This window comes from Parambassis ranga, chromosome 3 (genome assembly GCF_900634625.1).
Source record: "Parambassis ranga chromosome 3, fParRan2.1, whole genome shotgun sequence".
Classification (NCBI taxonomy): Eukaryota; Metazoa; Chordata; class Actinopteri; family Ambassidae; genus Parambassis; species Parambassis ranga.
The window spans coordinates 9,395,523-9,417,814 of record NC_041024.1 but is presented as its reverse complement, the minus strand read 5'-3'; the positions used below and the strand labels follow the sequence as shown (position 1 = coordinate 9,417,814).

Here is a 22,292-nt window from a genome sequence, read left to right as displayed (position 1 = left end):
GATATCAAACAAATCCAAATAAATGCAATTATCAAAGGTTTAAGTACTTAGTTTTCTGATTAAAGAAAAAAAAAAGTAAATTCTACTCCCACGCATGCAAAGCAAACTCTTAAACCTGCTTGGCACCATTTTCTTTAAATTACTAGATAATCCCTCTTCAAGAAAAAGTACAGTTATCTGTGCATGTTTCATTTAACGACCTGTGCCAGAAGCTTCAAGGTAACTTCATACACTGTGTACAGAATACTAAGCAGCAGAACACATAGGATATTAATGTAAAAGTCTTGATGATTGCTGCAGTTAGAATAACCTCTAATAGATTCTCTTCATTTTCTCTAATAAATGTTTTACGTCTCTAACACGTTAAAACGCATCTGTTTCACAATTTACACCAATCGGCTTCTTTTCTTCACCTGAACTCTCCTCTGATTTTAGAGCAGACCTTTTAACGCTACACTCCTGCTGCCTGATTCTGCTCAAGGTGATAAAATAATTGCCCTTTTTTTGCATCAGATTGGATGACACTGGTTGACTAAATTTATGTATGTACATATCTTTGGCTGGCAATTGGTTTTTTCGATGCTATGAATGGTAATGCTTATTGCCCCAAGAAGATGTCTTCAGAGACAGGAAACGTAGATTCACAGTATTTAGTGACACTTTTCATGCATTACAAAAGGAGTACAACAAAATCAAATTTATTATAGTTCTACAATACAAATATCAAATGAAAATTCAATTTGACAACTAGACCTCTGAATCTACCAACTCTTCTTACATTAAATTGGTGTTTTTTTTAATATAAATCATAACAATATGTCAGACGACCTACACCGATTCTCAATCATTCAGGTCATTTACATTCAAGCAAGGTAGCTGGACTTTCTTAATGATTATTTCTTTGGTTTCTTAAAGATGTTTCGCTGCTCCTCCAAGCAGCTACATCACAGAGGCGTAATCCTTCTGCCACATACACATGCTTCCAGCTATACCCAGAAAGTTTCACCGCAAGTCACACTTAGTGCAGTAAAAACAATGGGATGTTAGCCAGTCCCAGCACCACAGCTTCCCAGCAGTCTCATAGTCTTTAACCAGTTGTAAGACACACCTGAGCTTCAGAATAACCACACAGGTAAGTATTGAGCCATAGTCATGTGACCCACTGAGGTCCTCAACCACATATAAACGTGGATTATCCACCAAATGGTACTGCAAGATCAGTTTCCTCTCTTCAAGCCCTTGAATGCACCTAAACACCAGTAGAACCATGTAGAGACATGACCAGCACAACAAGAAGTTGCTGAAGTTTAAAGCTATAAAAGGATTAAAACTGACTAAGTCTACATCAGTGCTGATTTTTAGTGGATTTAGGGGGGAAACATTAAAATCTTGATGTAACACAATTTCTAATGTGGAAAAATGAGAAAAGCAAAGCATATTATAATAAATTATTTTGTTATTGAGCGTATTATTCAACAGTATGATGCTTACAATCAGTACAACAAAGCCCTTCGCTTTGTGCATGAGTTTGACCCGGTGATTGAGTGTAAAACTGGCTCCAGTGCACTGCAGATGTACAATTAATTTTTGGTTATTTGCATCTTCAGTTCCCATTAAACCCAAACAAAAAAGCAATGCAATAGCTTACAGCTGACTGATCTGCTGCTGATGGTTACCATCATCATTACAAAAAAAATGCAAAGTTCATTTTTGAATTGATCCCTTTGCATCATCACAGTATCTTTACTTTTCTTTCTTCTGCACACGCTGGAAGCAAACCTGGCACAGAGCATAAAGATTTGGCAAACAGCACTTGTACAGAAGAGCAAATCTTGTTTTTCAACTCAAGTAGGTTTTAACAACCAAAATCACACATTTAAGGGCCCCTTGTTTTCCATGTAAGACTGCTCTCAGAACTATCATCACATTTCAAAGTCACTTCTGGACAACAGTAAATTGATTCAAAGAGCGAAATCTTGAAGCTGGAGGTGATTTCAGCCTCACGATTGTCTGCAAAGTGTGCAGTGAATTACCATCACATAGTCTGCTGTCTGAAGGAGATGTAAAAACCTGTGCACTATTTCAAGCTTAAATATTTAAAACCAATTATTAGAAAAATATTATAATAAACACAAGAATCATTTCTCCAGACTTGAAGCAATTTTTAAATGTTGTTGATTATGACGCTTTCTAATATTTTGTCGGTTATTCTTTCATTTTTAGACACACTGTCATCCTGACATTTGATCTGTTTGTTGTGTATGTTCTCTGGAACTAATTAGAACTATATCTTCACTTTGTTGTCATTATTTAGAATTAGTATGTTTCTATTTCTTTATCACTGCAGTTGAGATTACTGTAGAATCTTTGCTGAAGAATGTCACAGCTAAAGCATGAAGTTAGATTTCTACTATAACATTCTTACATCATATGTACTGGTCAGAAATTCACACTGCTGTAACCTTACACTGGTGTAAGTTCTGATGCAATTATATTCAAGCCGAGAACCAGGTTTGAACAAGGACAGACACAAAACCTTTCAGCTTTTCTGGAACAGATGTATGGATCAGTGTATGCAGTGGTTACGTCTTGGGTCAGTCAGACTGTGCCTTCCCTGTAGTCACAGCCCTGGACATGGTAGCAGCTCTGAGGCTACATAGGGCAGCAGTGTTTTTAGTGCAAAAAACACACCAGCATTCTAGCATCAGTTTTTTCTCCTGGTATGTGAGGAATGTCACAGAGCAATGGAGGTCAACATTCAAATGCTGCTTTAACAAAGACAGATGGAACTTTGAAGTTACCAACACGGGCTGATAGGAGCTGAAAAATACCGTGAATCAATTCATCAAGGACATTTGCCATCATCCTATTAGGGTTTTTGGTGTGAAAAGGGGGTTATTTTAGCTAGAGGAGGACAGGAATGTTTACACCACAATTTATGACAATGCACCCAATAGCTGTCAAAACATCTCATTTAAAACCACAAATTGCAACCTCATTGTGGAGCTGGAGTTATGGGATCACCAAAGTCATTAAGATTTAGCCTCAAGGGCCTTCAGGCCTGCAGGTGGGAAATGTCATGATAATCAATATATATATACAGCTGATGAGATGTTTCAGTCCAAACCAAAGTGGTGGAATCACTCAATGACTGCCTAACCAACCAACTGTTCCTGCCATAAATAACACCAGCTGAGGTGCTATGTTAAAAACTATACATGATGTCTTTAATGACTGTGTTTACATACATCTTAATGATTGAGTCGGTATTGAGAGATTGTTGGTTGATCATTTATTAATAACCATGCTTATTATATGTCAACAAAACCTTTTCTTTTATATATTATCTAAAATAAAATGCCACAGTGAGTGGTTTTCAGTAAACTAATAATAAGCTACATATTAAATGTCGTGATGCCGTGCTATTTATTCCATTTAAAACACAGCAAAGCAATTAAAGAATTCAAATTCAAAGTTTTATTTTAATTATGATGGTAAAAGACTTTGTTGCTTACAATTAATACAAATAGTTGAAGGTATTAACCCTGTCAGTCAAATTAAGAGAGATGTTTGTATTGTACACAGCTAAGATCAATATTTTTCTATTAACAATGGTTCAGGTGCTTATGTGTTCTCTTTCACACCTGTTGGTGAAAACGCAGAAAATGATAAGAGAACCGTCTTTTTCCTCTATGACAACATTTGCAGCTGCAGCAGACAGGTGTACTCAGGTAAAAAGCGCACAAAAGGACACCTTCTGCTCAGCACCAAACAAGGAACAGTTAATGAGAAGCTGGTGAACACAGTGGAGCATTTAGCTGACAGATATTTCCCTCAAGTAAAAAAGAAGAGTTCACCAAGCAGCCTGAAACACAGCTCCACTGAATGAGGAAGATATTTCTTTCCGCTATCTAATTAATTATGCCGAATCAAATGTACCAATGTGTTGTCCTCAGATATACTGTATGTGTCATGTACATGTCTTTAAGCTGATACCGTTAAATCTTGCTAATTGATAGTGGTATGTTTCAAGGGATCAATGAGCAAATCTCACTCCCTTGATCAATTGAGTTGGATCATTAAAGGATGTGACCGCCACACAGATGACGAAGAGAAAATGTGGAATAAAATACACAAACCGTGTAAAAAAAAAAAAAAAAAAACATTCTCTCAGCCTGAATTATGTAAGCACTCATAATCTGTGCTGAGCTGATGATCATGATCTGTTTCATCATACTTACAGTAAATCATAAGCAGCAGATAAACAGTTTCTGAGTATTCAAGCTCATGAAACATCTTTCCCCGGGGACACAAAATCTACACACACACAGAAACGCAGGACGCAGAAGCATGTTTAGGATGCAAACAACAAAAAGAAACACCATAAACCTGCCTATACACAGTGAATGAGGCTGATCAGAGGCTCTCAGATGGTTATGATATAGATTTATGTGTTCTGACATCCCACAGATGGTGTGAATTAGTCAGGGAGGGGGGTGCCAACATGAGGTCAAGAGAGATGACCTGGCCTTCAGCCTGCCACTTGGGAAACCAAAGCAACAGACATGTGAAGCTGCTGCTGCCGCTGCTGCCGTGCAACAAACCGAAGGCAGCTAGAGCAGCTGTTATTGAAGCCACAGAAGAGAAAGTGCTCCTGTAAACTGCTCTAATCTCATCATCCAGACAGATAAACAACACTGAAAGGAGCCACAGCAGCACAAACGTGTGCAAAAGCAGACGGGCCGATAGAAAAGCTACATTGATTTTGACAAAGAGCAGAAAAAGAATTTTGTAAATATGAAGACACACAAACCAGATCAAATGGGTTTCTAAACGTGTAGCCATTGATTTTTTTTTCATGCGTTGCCTAGAAATCGTTTTGCATTTGAGGCTAGTTTTCTATGAGCCGGTACTTACTGGTAATATGAAAGATGATCTAAAGGAATCATTTTGTTGAGATTTAAAAGGAAAAAAAACGAGTAAAGGGCTTCAGCTTTACAAGCAGCTAACAAGAGCCACCTAATGTTCCATAAACCAACAAAGAGGCATGGGGAATTAGCAGACTGCCCGAGGAGACAGTCACCATATGTCTGACAGAACAAAGGGCAGAAATATAGACTTTGAGGAAGGAAGACACACAAAGATGAAGAAATCATGAGAGTAACTCACCTGGTTGATGTGCTTCAGTTTGTCAATGATCTGATTTATTACAGGGTCTCCTCCCTTCACTTTCACTTCGGGGTTGGCACTCTGAGCTTTGATTCCATTGCCGACCACACGGAGGGTGTAGCTGTAAAAAGAGGGCAGAAGGGTCTATAAGCACCATCTTAATATAAGAAGTACTATGCAGAGAGCAGCTGAAAACTTTTTTCCTTTAAAATCATTTTTTAATATAAAATTTAATGTAATCAAGTTATTGTACATGCTAATTGGGCACAATGTAAAAAAAAGTATCCATTTATAAAAAAAAAAAAAGCTACCAGGTTTGTCTAAACAAAAGGCATAATGTTGTTTACATTAACTCATTAGAAAACACATTTTGTTCTTGGAATAATTTGTTCCTGTTTAATTGGATGTTCTAGCTAAAGCAGGCAAAGGTAAAATCTGGCAATAAAGCAACAATTATAAAGTCATAATGGATTTAACGTGAATTTTTCTAGCCATCATTAGCCCTACTGAGGGCCAAGGTTGAGGGCCCAGCCGTATTGGAACCAGAGAAGCAGTGTTCTGATACCCACAGCATCCTAGTACTGTTTGGTCTAATACACAGAACCTGGAAGCTGTACAACTTCCAGTATTCCAGTTCACCGCTCAGCAGAAGACACGCTACCGGACTGTGCTGCCAAGACAGCACAGATGAGAGGACATTACAGCTGAACTCTCTGGGTCAACTTCTAAACTTTGCTGGATGATATTTCATTTAAAGGAATGCAGTCAAAAAACAGGTTTGTTCTAAAGGTTCTTGCAGAAGGAGAGAGTATTTTCCTTACTTCTCGCTCCTTACTGACGGATTGTTGCTTGTAATGTTGCTTTAATTGTATTACTACCTCAAATGGTTCTGACAGTGGTAAACCAGGCTTACGACAAACACCATATGAAGAAAACGTACTTTTCCCACTCTGGCCTGCTTACATCAGCCTCCTGCATGCTTTCAAATTCAATTGAGAATCCTTCTGATCACACATTTAAAGGCTTTCATGGCATGGTACCCCCTTACATCTCTGTACCAAGATGACTCAAATGTTCTGACTAATTGTTCTTAAATATCCCACAGTCTAGGCTCCAAACAAAGGGGGACTGTGCTTTTTGCAGTTTTAGCTCCAGCACTATGAAATCGCCTCCTCCTCACTGTCAGGTTAGCTGAGTCCGTACCATATTAAAACATGTATAGATAAGTCTGTCCTATTCATTTCATGTCATAATTTAGTTTTTTTTATATATTTCTAAATCATTTCTCTCATGCTCTCTTTCTAGTGCTGTACAAACTGTACTATACTTGCTGTTTTCATGCTGTGCACTACTTTTTGATATTTTTTGGAAGCATGAAGCACACTATACAAATAAAATTTACTTACTGCCTTCTTCCACCACTGAGAAATAAACTAGCAATGTGTTGGAAGTGGAAACCCGAAGAGCTCACACTGAATCAAATCCAATCTATTATCTCTACTTCTCATGGGGAGCAATACTAAAAGATGATAAATATTCTGAACTCACACACAAGTGATGGCATAATTCATTTGTAGGCATACCCAGGGGTTAAAGCGGGATTTGTGAGGTGAGGTGAAACATGACTCTCTGCACATGAGAGTGTGTGTGTGTGTGTGTACTGCAGCATTAAGGCTGCAAACACATGTGGTTATAAAGACCATACATCAAATGGAACTATTAAACAACAGTGTGAAAACAGTATAGGATACACAAGTGTTAATTTATTATGTGCACCTCGGTGCTTCAATATGCAGCATTAATCCTGGTTCATTGTTGTTATAGCTTGGTAATAGGCTCCAGTTCATCTCAAGGACACCTCACTCTTTAGCGTCAGTGCAGCCTGTCTGCTATAATACCACTGACCGTGGCAACCAGTGATTGAACACAACTCCCTCACATCTCAATCTCCAGCATAACATTTACTCAAACTCATAGATCAAGGAAAAGTCACTCATTGCCGAACAATCTGAGCTCTTTGTTCATTCACAGCAGGTCTGATGGAGAAGACCACCAAGGTGTCCGCTGCATGTGACTGTCACAACCAGTAGATAAAATGAAGCGTTTTGTGGCAACTGGGAAATTGGATGTGATCATCAAGCAAGGAGAAAACAAGCATAAATACGTAAAATAGGAAGCAGTGGAGGTTCAAATTTAGTCAGGGTATCTACGTAGGTTGGAGAGATGTAATTTTAATGTTAATTACCTCCTAATCTGAGCTCCTAGTGTGATTAGTTTTAGGAAAATACAGCTGCCATTCAATGAGTTCTTTTTTGCCCTTCATGATTAGCTGGTGTTTTATCACTGCTACGTTTCTTAATAGTCTCTTCCATTTTTTTGTTGCGGCTCCTGTCCTCTCACCTTGTCTGACTGGCAGCTTCATTGTAAAGTAAGTCAACATTTAAATTATGTTTTCATCATGTTATCTGTGTAACTCTAGATACATAAATAACTTTCCATTTTGTTAAGAGGTACAGCTGTATATAATATCAGTCTGGTGACCTCTGCTACACACATTTGAACCCATCTTCTGAAAAGTCTTCATTCACAAGCACAAACGCTTTTCATGTTCTGGAAGACATCTGTATTTTTTAATGCATGTTCAACAGACATTCTGCAGTGTGACCTCTTGTGTGTATCTAAACTTCCTGATCAGCCGTGACATAAGTGTTAAAAGTCGAGGTCCCGTTTGCTGGATTCAGCAGGCACCTGCGGCTGGAGGCTGATGTGTCGGAACTAAGCTGCAGCTGAACTGTGTATACTGGAGCTACGATCCACCTGCCTCCAGCTTTGTTTAATCCCCAACCACACATGCAGAGATTGCGATTGTGTGTGTAGGGTTCGGAACAAACATTGTCCTCACTGAGCCTGGTCTACTATAACTTCTTAAGGGTTCACCTGTTTAAAAAAAAATGGAAGTAACAAAAAAAATGAAAATCAATATTGAAGAAAGATTACAGTGTTCATGTGCACTTGTAGCCTTTTGATAATCCACCTCTCCATGACCTTTACTGCAGTCTTTTCCTTCTTTCGAAGCGTCATGATTGACGGCATATTGCGGAGATTACATCAGAGCCATCTGTGCATAATCCTTCCCCTTCTTGCATGTTTTTTTTTCTCTATGCAGATGTGTGGCCGCACATCTGTATAAAAAAACATGCAGGCTATTACAAAAATAGTTTCATGTTGTGAAAACTAGATGCATGCATGAATTTAATGCAATTAAATGTAGAAGGCTAATAGATAACCATGAACACACATACACACACATATATATATATATATATATATATACACACACACACACACACATATACCAGCAACTCATCTTGCATTCGATACAAAATGTATTTCATTATGCCACTGGGATCCATAACGTGAAATGCATACAATCTCTTGTAACATGCTGCAGGGCTGGAAATGCAGCACAAAGACCCTCGGGGGTTGCAACACTAGAAAATAAAGGTCTGCTCCTTAAGAAGGTGCAAGAGATAAAAAACATTGATCATAGTCATCATATTCTTCAGGGTAAAAAGCACACAGTAGCATCAAGCACAACCTACAAGGCGATATCAAACAGCTGAGTGATTGCCTGTGTCTCTGTGGACCAGCAGCAGGATCCTATAATCCATATCGTTCTTCCCGAAGGAACGCTTGGTTTGCATCTCATCTCTGCTCATACTGCTGTTCGGCCCATGATTGAAAATTTCAATCACCCCATTCAGTTCTCATCCCAATCTTATTCAACTACGGTGTACTGTAAGTGCAAAACTCTCACGTCTGGAACAAAGAAATCTGAGCCCTCTCTTGGTACGTCAAAATAATTTACTCTGATCACAGCACAGGAGGATGCATGACTCCTCCTCAGACGTCACTGCTGCAGTGCACCGTACTGCTATGGTCCTGCATAAAACACAGATACAGGCTACAGAGAATGATTAAAAGCTTGGCTTTGTCTGATCTGCATCACTTTGAAAAGGATGATGACGAAGATGGATTACAGTTTGGCTGAATGTGAGTCATCATATTTTGTAGAAAATTTAGTTGTTTTTATTTAAAGGATGTTTCATCCCATGGCCGTGAGAGCTCAATAATTGTGGAAGTGAAGAAAGCATCTTCACTAATGTGACAATGCTTAAGCAAATGCTGTAACAAAACATGTTGCCAAAGTACAAGTCTTTGAAGCATTGTTACATAATATCTCCACTTAACCTTCATTTACATTTCCTATTATATCTGTATATACCAATCACAATGCTAGAATATCTTTATTTTTGAACATGTAGTGTATCAGGCTGCTTGTTAACTGATGACTGGCACAATCATTTATCTGCTTGTATGGTTTTAGGCCTATTAGTATGCCTCTGCTACGTTAAGAGGTATCAATCGTGAGATACAGCAAAGCACACATGTTTATTATTGGAAGTCACACCATCTGTCTTTAAATTGTGACTTCACATGTATAATTACTAAGGTGCTAAACTGTGTTATTTTAAGCAGACGTTCACAGTTTTACTCTTGCTGTGTAGTCCGTCAATAAAAGCAACAAGCTATAAATGCTGAATTAAAGACTATTCTATCCAACTGATATGCAATTTTTGTTTTCTATACACAATTCCAGCAAAAACAAAACAAAAAAAAAACAAAGCTGGCTGTTGAAATGCAGAAACATATTTTTTTTTCCTGAGAGCACCTTCATCAAAATGTTATGGAGAGAAGAGCACCGCGGCTGGGGAGATGAAGGAGGTAGACCATGCACACTTTCCATGGTTGGCTGAGTGAGAAACAAAGCATGCCTGCGGTTAGTAGGCTAGAAGGCAATACCTGCCTTCCAGTTGTCACTGAGGAAACAAAAGTCCTTCTGGCTCATTGCCAAGCACAGAGAGGACCGGTGAGAACTCGCCACTTCAAAAGATGCCTGCGCACTTAAGCTCAGGAGGACAGAAATTACTTCAGTCAAGACAATGGGGAACATATGTGGCTTAATGTGTGAAAGTCAACAATAATACTTCAAATAAACATCTGCTTGCTACAATAACCCGGAGTTAATATGATAATAAGAAAACAATACCCACAGTGTGTGGACACAGCAGCAATCTGATTAAATAATACATCAGGGTTTGTACAGTAGATACACTATGGAAACCATGGCACCACGTGTCTGCAGCATCAGGTGGCCCTGAGGTCAGTTCATTTCTTTGCACCACAGTAATCCAAAGCTCCAAACTCATGTGCTCCTAAACTGCAACAACTAGTCAAAGAAGGAAAGGTTTGGAACCGTAAGTCTGGAAACAGGAACAGGAACATCTTCCATTGGTTTATTAACCAAAAAAAAACAGACTTGTCTATTTACTTTTGGTGACATAGTGTATGTTTATGTTCATTTGTAGTCAGCTTGTTTTATTTATGATTCAGATAAATTAATCGACAGAACTTTCACAGAGATGCTGTGTGTTATGGTATGGTGTGTGTATTTCTACCTGTCTACCAATACTGTGTGAGCTGTGACAAAGAGGATAATAAGACAGCAGTGAACTGTGCCTCTGGCAAAGATTTAGCTCCAAACATCACTGCTGCCATGTTTGTTCCAATTACTAGGAAGCCCTGAGCCTTAATGTAGTATTGACTTGTGCCAGGTAGACACTGTGGAATTAGCCAGACAGAGCTGTTTGAGGGGTGGCAGCGATAATTAATGTGGGCTGCTGGTTGGTTGGTGGGTAATGGGCATTTTGTGTCAGGTACCTGTACTTGCACTGCTGTACAGAGATGTTGGGACCTGCCCTTATGAAGAGACAGATTAATTACAATTACAATTCATTGGCACCAAGTTTCGTAGAGCTGTAGACAATAAAAGAAAGTCAGCGTGCTCCAATGGCAGTGAAGCAAACACCACACGAACTACATTAACAATCATGTAGGCAGATTAAACAATGGAAATGAAGAATCACTGTTTCCATTGATGCCAATCTCAAATCAAAACAGTTCAAAATTATTATTTTGCAAACAAAAAGTTTGTTAGTGTGTTATTTTTTATTAGCATGTTTACCAGCAGGTACAAAGCCAACAAAAGTCTGCAATCAAAATGTTGAATAGGCCTGTGGAAGCAGGATTTACACACAGGTTTGACAGTGATTGTTTCTCTTTCCCTCACTGCTTACTTTTATTCTGGGCTGTTCTGTTTTATTGCTTCCACACCCTGCAAGATTAAGAAGAGACTACAAGAATATTTGATTAAGTTTAGGGAGTGATCATGGCCTAGGTGAAAATTGCTTTGTGACATCACACACACACTCCCTGAGTGCAGCGTTTCTGACCACATGAGAATATCATGCTTTTGAGAGCAGATCAGCAAATGATTGCTGAGATTCCTTCATTTATTTGCGAGATATGAAGCTAAATGCTTCAACAATGACACTTAGGGAGGAGCACTTCCTTCACTCGTGTTTGTTTATACATTCATGATTTTACAGCACACGTCACTTGGGGAAACTATGACACATGCTCTTTAAATGGCACAAAGTCCCAAGATCCCTGCACAAGAGGAGCACGGTGCAGGCAGCAAGAACAGTTTGCAACAACTACAGGGGTCGAGTCAATACATGCATTTATTCATCCACTGATTCTCTTAGTAGCTACGCTACTTAATATTGCTGAGTGAACACTGACTGCAGCAGGTTTTGTTTTCACCGAAATAGCCACCAGAAGTGTATGTGAAAAGCCTTCTTCCAACATGTTACACATACTATAGTGGCATATAAAATGACACAAAGCTCGCATTCACACAAATCCATTCACACATTACTTGTGAAGTGCAGGTTATATTGTACACATAATTTCCCTGTGCAGCTAAGTGGCTCTATGTGAATAATATGAGCCATCGCATCCTGCAAACCGTTAATGCCAAATAGATATTAGAAGTCCTCAAACAGCCGTGGACCCTTTATAACACCTCTTAAATATTTGAATTTTATGGAAGGCAATAAGGACAAATGGAAAACTTGACAATATAGGAGGTACAATGGGCTCATAAAAGCAGATGGTCACCAAAAGAGGGAGATTTTTAAAGATGTTAATGCCCCATAAGGGGCAATAATGTTCAGGATTAAACAGATGTCATAGAGCATGGTGCACAATAAAGGTCTCATCAGAGCTTTTATTATATCAGTGATCAACATGCTTACATCCAAAATAACGGCCTGCTGTATTATCCCAACAGTGTGCGAATACTGTATCATGTCCAGCGGGCTGAAAGTTTAATTCTAGTGATGAGCACAAATAAATATTCTGCAGAATTTAATGTACCGATTTCTTGGTCTCAATCCAGGGCAGATTATTAAAATCATCACTCTGATGAAAAGAATTTTTTTCTCTGGCACAAAACTTAAGAGGCTTAGTCGTCTTTGCCATCTTCATCCTCTGACCGAGCTTGTCCAGATTTCAACACCTGCTCCATAGAAATGCAACAGGGTAGAAAAAAAAAAACGAGCAGATGATTACGAATTTATAAAGAGCTCTGTAAACATGCACAAACAAATCAACAAGCCTGGAGCAACAGCCTTATTCCCAGGCTATCAAATAGTGGAGGCAGCGAGGATGTCAGGTCTAGTAAGTCTAAGTAAACACTTGAACAATGATTGGACTTCCTCTCACAGCAGCACCATTTCATAACAAGGCACCCACCAGCCAGAGTAGTGGAGCCAAAGGAGCACAAAAATATTGTAATAAGGCTTGAAGAAGCAAGCTGCAGCACTCATGTGCTGGGATATTTAAGCAGGATATTAACATGGAATGTTTCAATGCTATGCTCGGCAGTGCTGCAGCTCTTACTGTCTGGAAATGACGAGTCCTTCAAGGGTGTGAGCTGAAAGGGGGCACATCCTTTCAGCAGCAATTTGAAATACATCCGTGTGAGCTCTGAAAGATCTGTACTTTTCCAATGTCATGCTGGCAGAGTGACTAAAATCTAACACAGATAGATGGGTTTTTTTTAATGGTCACCTACAAGAATATTGACAACTAAGTGTCAAATCTGACAAAAGCATATTTCCACCATGATCCTATTCATGTGCTTTTCTTGTTAAACAGTAACACTCCAATAGTTTATAGTGCTTTTCTACCTCGGTGGTACTTTAGGCATTTTACAGAGCTTCACAATCATGTCCAAGGACCCATCAACATGTGGGAGGTACATTGATTGAACTAACCTTACTTAGTGGACAATCCACCTCAGCACCTAAGCAACAGCCTGTTTAGTACAATCAAAATACTCAAGCACTTCAGTGTCGTTCTAAGGTCTAAAAAAAACATCAGAATAATCAGACAAACTAGTTCTGAAGTGGAGAAAATTCACATAAACTCCATTTTATTCATAAAGATTTCCAACCAAATCAACACTGCACTGGATGCCCTTGCTTACATACAATCAATGATGAAGGGCATAAATGTAACTGGATCAGATCTCTGCCTATAATTGGCAGGTGAGCCACTTGTAAGCAATGTTTGCTTGGTGAGCTAACAATGAACTCAGCTAAAAAACATTCAGGAAAGCCTCAGCAGACTTCTCCCAGTAACATTCAGTAACACACACAGCTAGAACATACTGAAGGGACTCGATGCATCACTACAAGAGAGAGAGAAAGTATGATAAGCCATAATAATTTACATATAAAACAAAATTTTATAATCATTTCATAACGTTCTAGAAAGATCATCCATTGTATCAAGCATAAAACCAGCAACATCTAAAGCCACAGAAGAACTGGACAGGACACAGGCAAAATAAAAAACAGTATCTCATGAAGGAACTCATCATATGATTTCATATTATTCACAAAAAGCAGCACTTTCTACCATAGAAATTGCAAATTTTGTTAGTTAAATGTAGTAGTAACTAGCTATAACTAATATTTTTCTATCAATTTATGATATTAGAATGTGGAAACAGAGTGGCAACATGAGAAAGGCTGCACATTATCTACCGAACCAGCAGCAGCCCTACCCCTAAGTGTTTCAGCTCATTGCTCAGCATGCTGTAATATAATTCAAGGTTCCACTTCAGACTGAACTGTGTGTCTGCGCTTTTGTCCTCACATCTCTGATTATTTTACCTCAGCTGGCAGGAACAAGCCACATCTGCCCGTCTCTCCGGCTACAGGCTGGTGGATCCACCGCACTGTCACTACACCTCTGAGAAAACACACTTTAGATCCACAGCAGTAAACAACACTTTGGCAAAAGGGACCAAAATACCAACAGTCTAATCACCGCTGTGAAGCTCTTTGTGGATATTTGCTCTCAGTCTCATTCTTCTTCTCACAGCGGTTGATCGGGCAAAAAGGGGGAAAACAAAAAATGCTGCTAATAGTATAGAATAGAATAGAAACAGCTCATAAACAGCCATCAAAATCCTCCAAAGTGACTGATGGCTGCAGACCAACAGTCAGTTGTGTTGAGGGTTTCTTTAAATAATAAAGGTTAATTGAAGGCTAATTCTTGCACAAAGCAATATAATGAAATCACACTGCTGCACCCCTGCATCTCCTGCACTGACTCAGAGTGCAAGAAGTTCCTTAAATGTTTTCTTATATGAACTTCCCATTGTCAATGGGATTCAAATCTCTAATGTTTTGGCAAGCTATTCTCCATAACCCACCACTTCTTCTGTCTGAGTCATGCCAAGTGGATTCATTGTTGTGCTTAGGATCATTATTCTGTTAAAGGATTCTACTCCAGTTCAACTGTTGGACAGATGGTCTCTCATTATTCTCAAGCATACCGTTACATCAATGGCTGCAAGCTGTGGCAGCAAAAGTGAAGCCAAACTATGACACTTTCAGGACATCCTTCACAGGTCGTCCTCAAAACTAACCTGACCAAACAAACATACCACAGACAAAAGGACTGAAATCAGTGGAAAACTACAGTTGTGCTTTAAAGTTCTTTTTGCATAGCAAAGGTGTTTTCATAGCTCGCCTCTAATGCAGGTGAAATCAGTAGTATTGTGAATAGTATTGTGATGATGTTGTGAAGTTGTTTGAAGTCTTCACCCCGTGGAGAGGATTTTCCTTACAGATTTAGTTCCAATAATTCAGAGATTTCTTTAAATCCCCCTCGACAGGGAGGCCTAAGGAGGCTCTTCAGACTTTGGCTTGATGACAACAGAACATACAGGAACCTGGATATTAAAGGTAAATAAAACCAGTTCCACCTACCACTTTTTACATATTCTCTGATCATTGGCACCTAATCTGGAAACACTGATTTTAATTCTGAAGGTGTAGTTTATAATTTTCCATGTATAAGAAAACATTTAAATCGCTACAAAATCCCCATTTTAAGTGTCGCTTGTTGGCGTTGTTTTAAAACACGGTGCATATTTCCACATCAGTCATTTTTTACTGCCGTCCTCCTAGCACTGCCCTATAATAAAAACCTACACAGCCTGTGTTGCGATAGATTACTTTTTAAGATTCAAACGAGATCCATCTCCATTCCTCATGGACCTCATGGCCACAAAAGAGGAGTAACGGTGGCAGCAGTTACTGCAGTACTGATTTATAATCTTCAGGAGACAGGATTTATTATATCAGACTGCATTAGCTTTAGCTCGATGTCGCTAATAAACTGGAAAGATTTGGTGTTTATCTGAGCGCCCAGAAAACAGAGCTGAGACCGACAGAGATAACATACAGGAGGATTGTTTAACATTTTCTGTACATATCACACCACAAATCTTTCTTGGGAGACAGTCAATTTTATAGTTGACTGATCACCCAGGGTTTCTCTCTCCATCCTCTAATAGGCTTATCTGGTGTTTATGTTACCTCACAGCATCTCCCCCCAAACTCCTGCTAGTACAGCCAGTCTTAAGAGAACGATATAACTGCAACCTTCGACCCTGCTCCTAAGACTACTGTTGCACTCCTCAAAGAGCCATCACAATTATGTCTATCTCACAATCCCTCTCCACTTGGCGCTAAATCACTCAATACGTTTCCACCCCCCCTCAGGTGGGGCCTACAGTTTCAAACTTCCATTTGTAATTAAGAAAATGTTCAACAAACCAGTGTGTGGATGCTGCGCTCACAGCTGCAGCGCATTCATTGTTTACAGAAACATTTATTCCAAAAAAAAAACTAGATGCACGGGCTTTTGTAACTAATTCAAAATTAGCATATTCAACAAAACATTCGACAAACAGCCCGAGTGGTTTTTGGATGATGCATGCACACAGTTTTACAAAGTAAGATTAAGTTGCATGTTTATTCATTTGAAGAGCATAAATTGGGCTGATCCTTATTAGCACAAACTATCATGTGCTTTCCTTGTTTACTATAGATTTTAGTGTGGGAAAGCAATTCATTTTCCTTCTGTCAGCCTTGTGCAAATAGGCCTACTGTGCACACTAAGGGAAGATCATCATAATTTATCTGAGAGATATTGTGCATTATCCTCCACCACGACTTTTTTTTTCCAGCAACGTTACAACAAGCACTTAAGCAGAGCTCCTGTTTATGATCCTGGACTCATCTACACGGTGATAAATATCACTTCGTGCCCTCCATGTGGACTGCATGCCAGTGGTTAGATGGGTTAATTCATTTGGTGAAATTTTGAAATAACACGCCCTGGGGTCGGTCATGAAGTTCTGTGATTATCATCTGTGCTTTTTACAACATGCCCTCACAGCTGGGTGCAGCCATTATGATTCAGTCCTTCCTCAAACGGACTAATTTATCACTGCCACAAGGCTGCTTTACGACGTTGTAGTGTCAGTGCAATTTCAATATCAAAACAACACCTTCGATGTTATTTCACAAAAATAATTTGCTTCAGAATGACAATTAAATTCTCTATTTATAAACCTGACCCTAAGCATAATGTTTTTTTGTTACAGTGTTTGATTAGGATTAAGATTAAATAATCCCCTAAAAACAAAAGATCACATACTTGTGACCTCTATACAACTGCTGATAGATGTCAGAAAACTGTGTACTACAAAGACATTTTGGAACCGAGTGCCATGATTAATCACTTTATTTTATGATGTTGTTTACGTCAACCTGCCTCATCGACTCGTCAGGATTGACAGGCAAATTGTTCTTTTTGCTGTCAATTCAACCTTCCAACAAAAAAGTCTCAACTGTGTCCAGAAAATTTGAAATTATAACAGATATGTTTCTCTTCAGAAAATAGGCAATCATCACGCCTGAACATTTAAAACAGTGGCAGTCCTCTAATGGTAATGGCTTCTGTTTGCTGGGATACAAAAAGAGCACTGCTTGTGGACCAGCTAGAGAAAAAAAAGTCTCACTTTCAAAGGGGGCGACTACACTGATCTCTTGAGACAGCTATAGGAGAAAATCAAAAAGATTTGGGAGGATGGGCAACGCTCCATTCAATAACTCCACAGCGGTGACAGGTGTTATCCAGGAATGTTGATGTGAAGTCGCCCAGCACCAACACTATTCACCTGATTTCACAGCCTCAGACTGCCATCTCATCCCCACGATGAAGAAAAGGCTGAGTGACCACCATTTGGACAGTGACAATGATTTCAACAATGCAGTGGTCCGCTTTGTGTTGGACCTGTACACAAACTGCAGGACAATGTGTGAAAGAGGCAACTGTGCTGGAAACATCTACACCATTAGACCAATAATTTATAACAGCTCCAAGAGGAGGACCCACAAGACCTAGTATGAATGCAAGAAAATCCATCCACCAATGCAAAATGGATGCAACCGCAAATATCGTTTTTAATATTCTCTGCTCTTTATTTGCTTTGTTGATAGATTCAACTTCCCAGAAGAGATATTAAAATTACACATTTTGTCTGATCACCAGTTTATATTCAAATATATTCAGTTTACTCTGAGATATGAAAAATTACCACATCTGAGAAGTCAAAACTATTTCCCTCATGATCAAACAAAACCTTAACAATTAAGTCAAAAACATGATCCATCGGAATAGAAGCCACAGTGTCAAAGGACTCTCTAAAGCTCTCTGTGGAACATCTAATGCATTTATAACATTTATAAAGTTGTTAGAAGAGAGGAGGGAAAAACCTCTGCAAGAAGCCAGCTAACAATTCACCACAGCCACGAGTTCAGGTGTTATAGCTGTGTTGTAATGAGAATTCATCTTATTTTATAACACACACAAAAACGTTCTCCTGTGCAATTCTGTAAAACGTCAAGAGTGACGAATGGGGCATGCAGCGTATTTGGGTTTGCTCATTTTTGACTGAAGCAGGTCCAGGCAGTGCAGCAAGCGCCAGCGCTAATCTTCACAACCTCTTCACACTTCTTCAGCTTGTGTCAACAGCACTGTGAGTCAGTTAGCCATTCATATGCTGCTACAGATGGTACCATTCCTCTTCTTCAGCTCAGCCGCTGACATGATTCATGGGGCTCTGTGTCTTGATTTAGGGTCTCTTTCATATTTCTGCTCGCCCACAGCAGAGAAGCATTTCTCTAAGATACCCCTGAGGCAATGACCCTGGCCTGCCTTGCCTGTCTGCCTGCCTGAGAGAGAAAAAAGAGCTCCGCTGGGCAAAACTGGACCCGACATGCGTTGCGCACGACCGCATATAATATGCACATACAAGCCACAAGGAGAAATTGTATGGGCAAAGGCAAACAAGTCAAAGTCTCTTTGTCTTTCTCACAAAACGGGCTATAAAGTCAAAAACTAAATTATAAGTCAGGATTAAGTAGACAACTGAAATTGTACAAATAAGCATCCATTTGATGTCACGGCCAAAGTCTCCGCCAACTCATTAACAAACAAGAAAATAGACCTCTCTACCCTTCACTTTCCGCTGAAGCCATTACTCCGCTGTTATTTCTAAGCCCGAATCCGAATGAACAAGCATGTCAGTAAAAATTAAACCTGCAGTCAGCGGTGATTGTTTACGCACTCAATCTCAGTTTGTTAAATTTGTATAATAATAACCTTTCATGTTTCCCCCTTATCCGAAGTCAAAAATTTTCCTCCAATTTAGCCTCTACGGGTTTCAGATTGCCCTGTCAGAAAGGACTATAACGAAAGACTGCGCACACCACTTCCTTATCGCTACCAGTAAATTACCTCAGGATCAGATACAGGCTGCCAACTCGCAGAAACTCCTCTCGCCAGACATAAGGAGAGAAAGAGAGAAGCAGATAGAAAAGAGAGAGAGAGAGAGAGGGGGCAAGAAAAAAGTGTCAAGACATGACAAGAGCAGGAGAGTAGCCCCATGGAGACAGATTTCTGCTGCTCTCAAAGGCCGACTGATGTTATCTAAAGATCATCTACAGTCACCAACACTCGCCTTTTTACACTCCACTCAACAGCTGGAGCCAAGCACCTGTCAGTCAAAGTTTTCATAACCTGCAGCCACAACAAAGTGGCTTTGCCTTCCCACTATAATCAAAAGAAAGACAAAAAAAAGAATAAATGTCACCCACAGGAGGTTATAAAACATTTGTTATTTCAGATACGTTATTGAACAATGGAAACATGCACTGATGTTTATATACACACTGAAAAATACAACAATTATTAAAAAGACAATGTGTGGATTTGAAAACTACTTTTTCTTCTATTTCTTCATTTTTCAATCATATAATGAAGCTTTCATTACTAATTAATATCTGTGAGGACTTGTATTCCTTCATGTTACATCCATAATTTTAAAAACAAAGCAGCTGGATTCATGGCATACTTTTAAGATGTTTCACCATGAGTGGCTTCTTCAGCAGAACTGATAAAGCCACTTGGGGGAGTGTAAACCGTCTTTAGAAAACTATGCCAGTTGTCTTGATTTGAAACTCTTGGATATAATTAATTAATCTTCTCTAAGTGGCAAAAAAGGAAGCCCAGTGCCAACAACTGCAGTTCCCTACAACGCCCACTTGAGCCTGGCCCAGCTGAGCCCCACTCACACTCCAACATTTTAACCATAATCCCATTAATTAGGAGTTAGGCAGAGTCCATTACAGCCAACATGGTAAAGTCCAGGACACTCCCCACACTGAGCTGTACTCAGTTTTTTTTACAGCTGTATTAATAAAAAAAAAATAATACATCCAGAAAGATGTTTAATATCACCGGTTCATCCAATGTGTCCTCACATAAGACAACAGAACAAATTGATTGAATGTGATGTGGATGGATGAAGACTTTTACCAAGAGACTGCAGTTGGTGTCCTGTGTTGGACCACTGCGTTGACAGATTGTGGTTTGGGTTCAATTACCTTAATTGTGTGTTTAATATGATTTTGAGGCCAAGCTTCTCTCGGTTACCATGGTGACAACTATTACCCAGACCATTCTAAACGGATTCTTATTTGAAACCAAAAAACTTTTATGTTTTTAATGATTGTGAACTAAATATGTTGTGTTTAAGTGTTAGGTTATGGGGTGTATTGGTGAATATTTTACTAGTAAAAGACACTTTACGTGGTTATAATCTATTGGTAAATCAATAAATAAAAACAACCAGCAGACAGAGCCTTGTTTTTATCCAGCTTCACTCTGGTTCAAACTGTGGTCTACATGAAACAGATTTTTAAATATCTCACTGCATAATTATTGAAATGTTAGAACTGCAACAACCTAATTCCCCAGTGGACGTGAATTAAAATACATAAATGCTGGAAAGCATGTACTCATTTTGTGTGTAAGAAGATTTATTTCATTAGCGTCCCGTTTGTCTTTGCTCCGTATTTTTAACCTTCATATTTTCAATGTCTCCACACTGACTTCTGGCCTGCTGCTTTAATTAAACAAAATCTATTGCAACACATAAATACAACCAGCCGGGCTAATTATTGCATCATTTCATAAATCAACATTAGCATGTGTTTGGCTGGTAACAGGTGAGGCTGTTTAAAAAGTTTTTTTTTTTATTTATTTGCCAACTCAACCTGATTGTTCAGGTGTTTCAGGTGATATCTATATAAATATATAAAGGTGGCCCTGGAGACTCATCACTCAGCATCTTTGGGGTGTGAGGTATGATTAAACTCGCAGCGAGTCATCTGGATGCAGGCGGCGGTCTTTCACACACGTTGGGGGACACTCGCACTGCGCTACAGACGTGCCTCGACTCCTCTCTGCAGCATTGTGGGGAGCAGTTCCACTGTGGTGGAACGGAGCAGATGGTGAACGTATGCGGCACTCATGCATGTCATCATCACCTTCATTAGCTGAAGGTGACACATGACATCATCTGGCCCATGTGCATTATGGGGGCTAGAAAAAGAGTTGTTTGCTTCCTTTTCTTCTTCTCTTTTTTTATTGCAGTATGGTTCAAGGTTGTTGATGGGAGGTATTGTGTGTATTCGCAATATCCCCCCACCCCATGTGCCTTTCTCCATCTCACCTCCTCCGCCGGCTACTCCACCTCAAGCCTCCCCCATCCTCGCCTCCCTCCCAGCATTAAGGTAAATAAGGGCTCCAGCAGAGAGCCAATGAGCACGGGCCACTGAGCAGAGATGCATGTTTGTGTTGCCTTCCTCCCAGGACCCTGCTCGTTTATCTTGGCTGTCAGGTAAAGGGCAGACTCAGAGAAGGTGAAACTTTTTTTTCTTTTTTTTTTAATAAGGCCAGCTTGGTTTCCATAGAAACTGCAGGACAACATTACAGGGACAATGATAAGAGAGCAAAGTCTGGTCTCAGGGCATCCCACAGTGTGCCACATTGTCGAAGAAGACATTTGTGTTTACGTCAGAGAAATGAAAGAGCTATTTAGATTAATTTTCAGGGAGCCTCCAGACTCAGACCTTTTACTGCAGGAGGTGAGATTAATGAGAGCATATTCACACCTAGCTTTCAGCTTAGGTCAGGAGCTAAAAGGGAGGGTTCCACTTATAAAGAGGTGCTGACTCTTCGGTGGGAACAAACTCCCTGATAAAGGCAGAAAAGACCTCCAATGACTTTTTTTTTTTTTTTTTTTTTTTTTTTTTTTTAAAGAAAATCATATTGCAAGTGGACTGTTTGAAGAATTTATGAAAGATAGAAGGAAGATTTATGGGGTGTAACTTTTCATTGTTAAGTAATAAATAATAAAAATATTGAACGACATAAAGGCTTCC

The 22,292-nt window shown here is 39.4% G+C and overlaps 1 pseudogene; it reads right to left on the bottom strand.

The window, feature by feature from the left end:
• The window catches only part of LOC114433608 (glypican-5-like), a 103,986-nt pseudogene that overhangs the window by 49,952 nt on the left and 31,742 nt on the right, over nt 1-22,292 (bottom strand).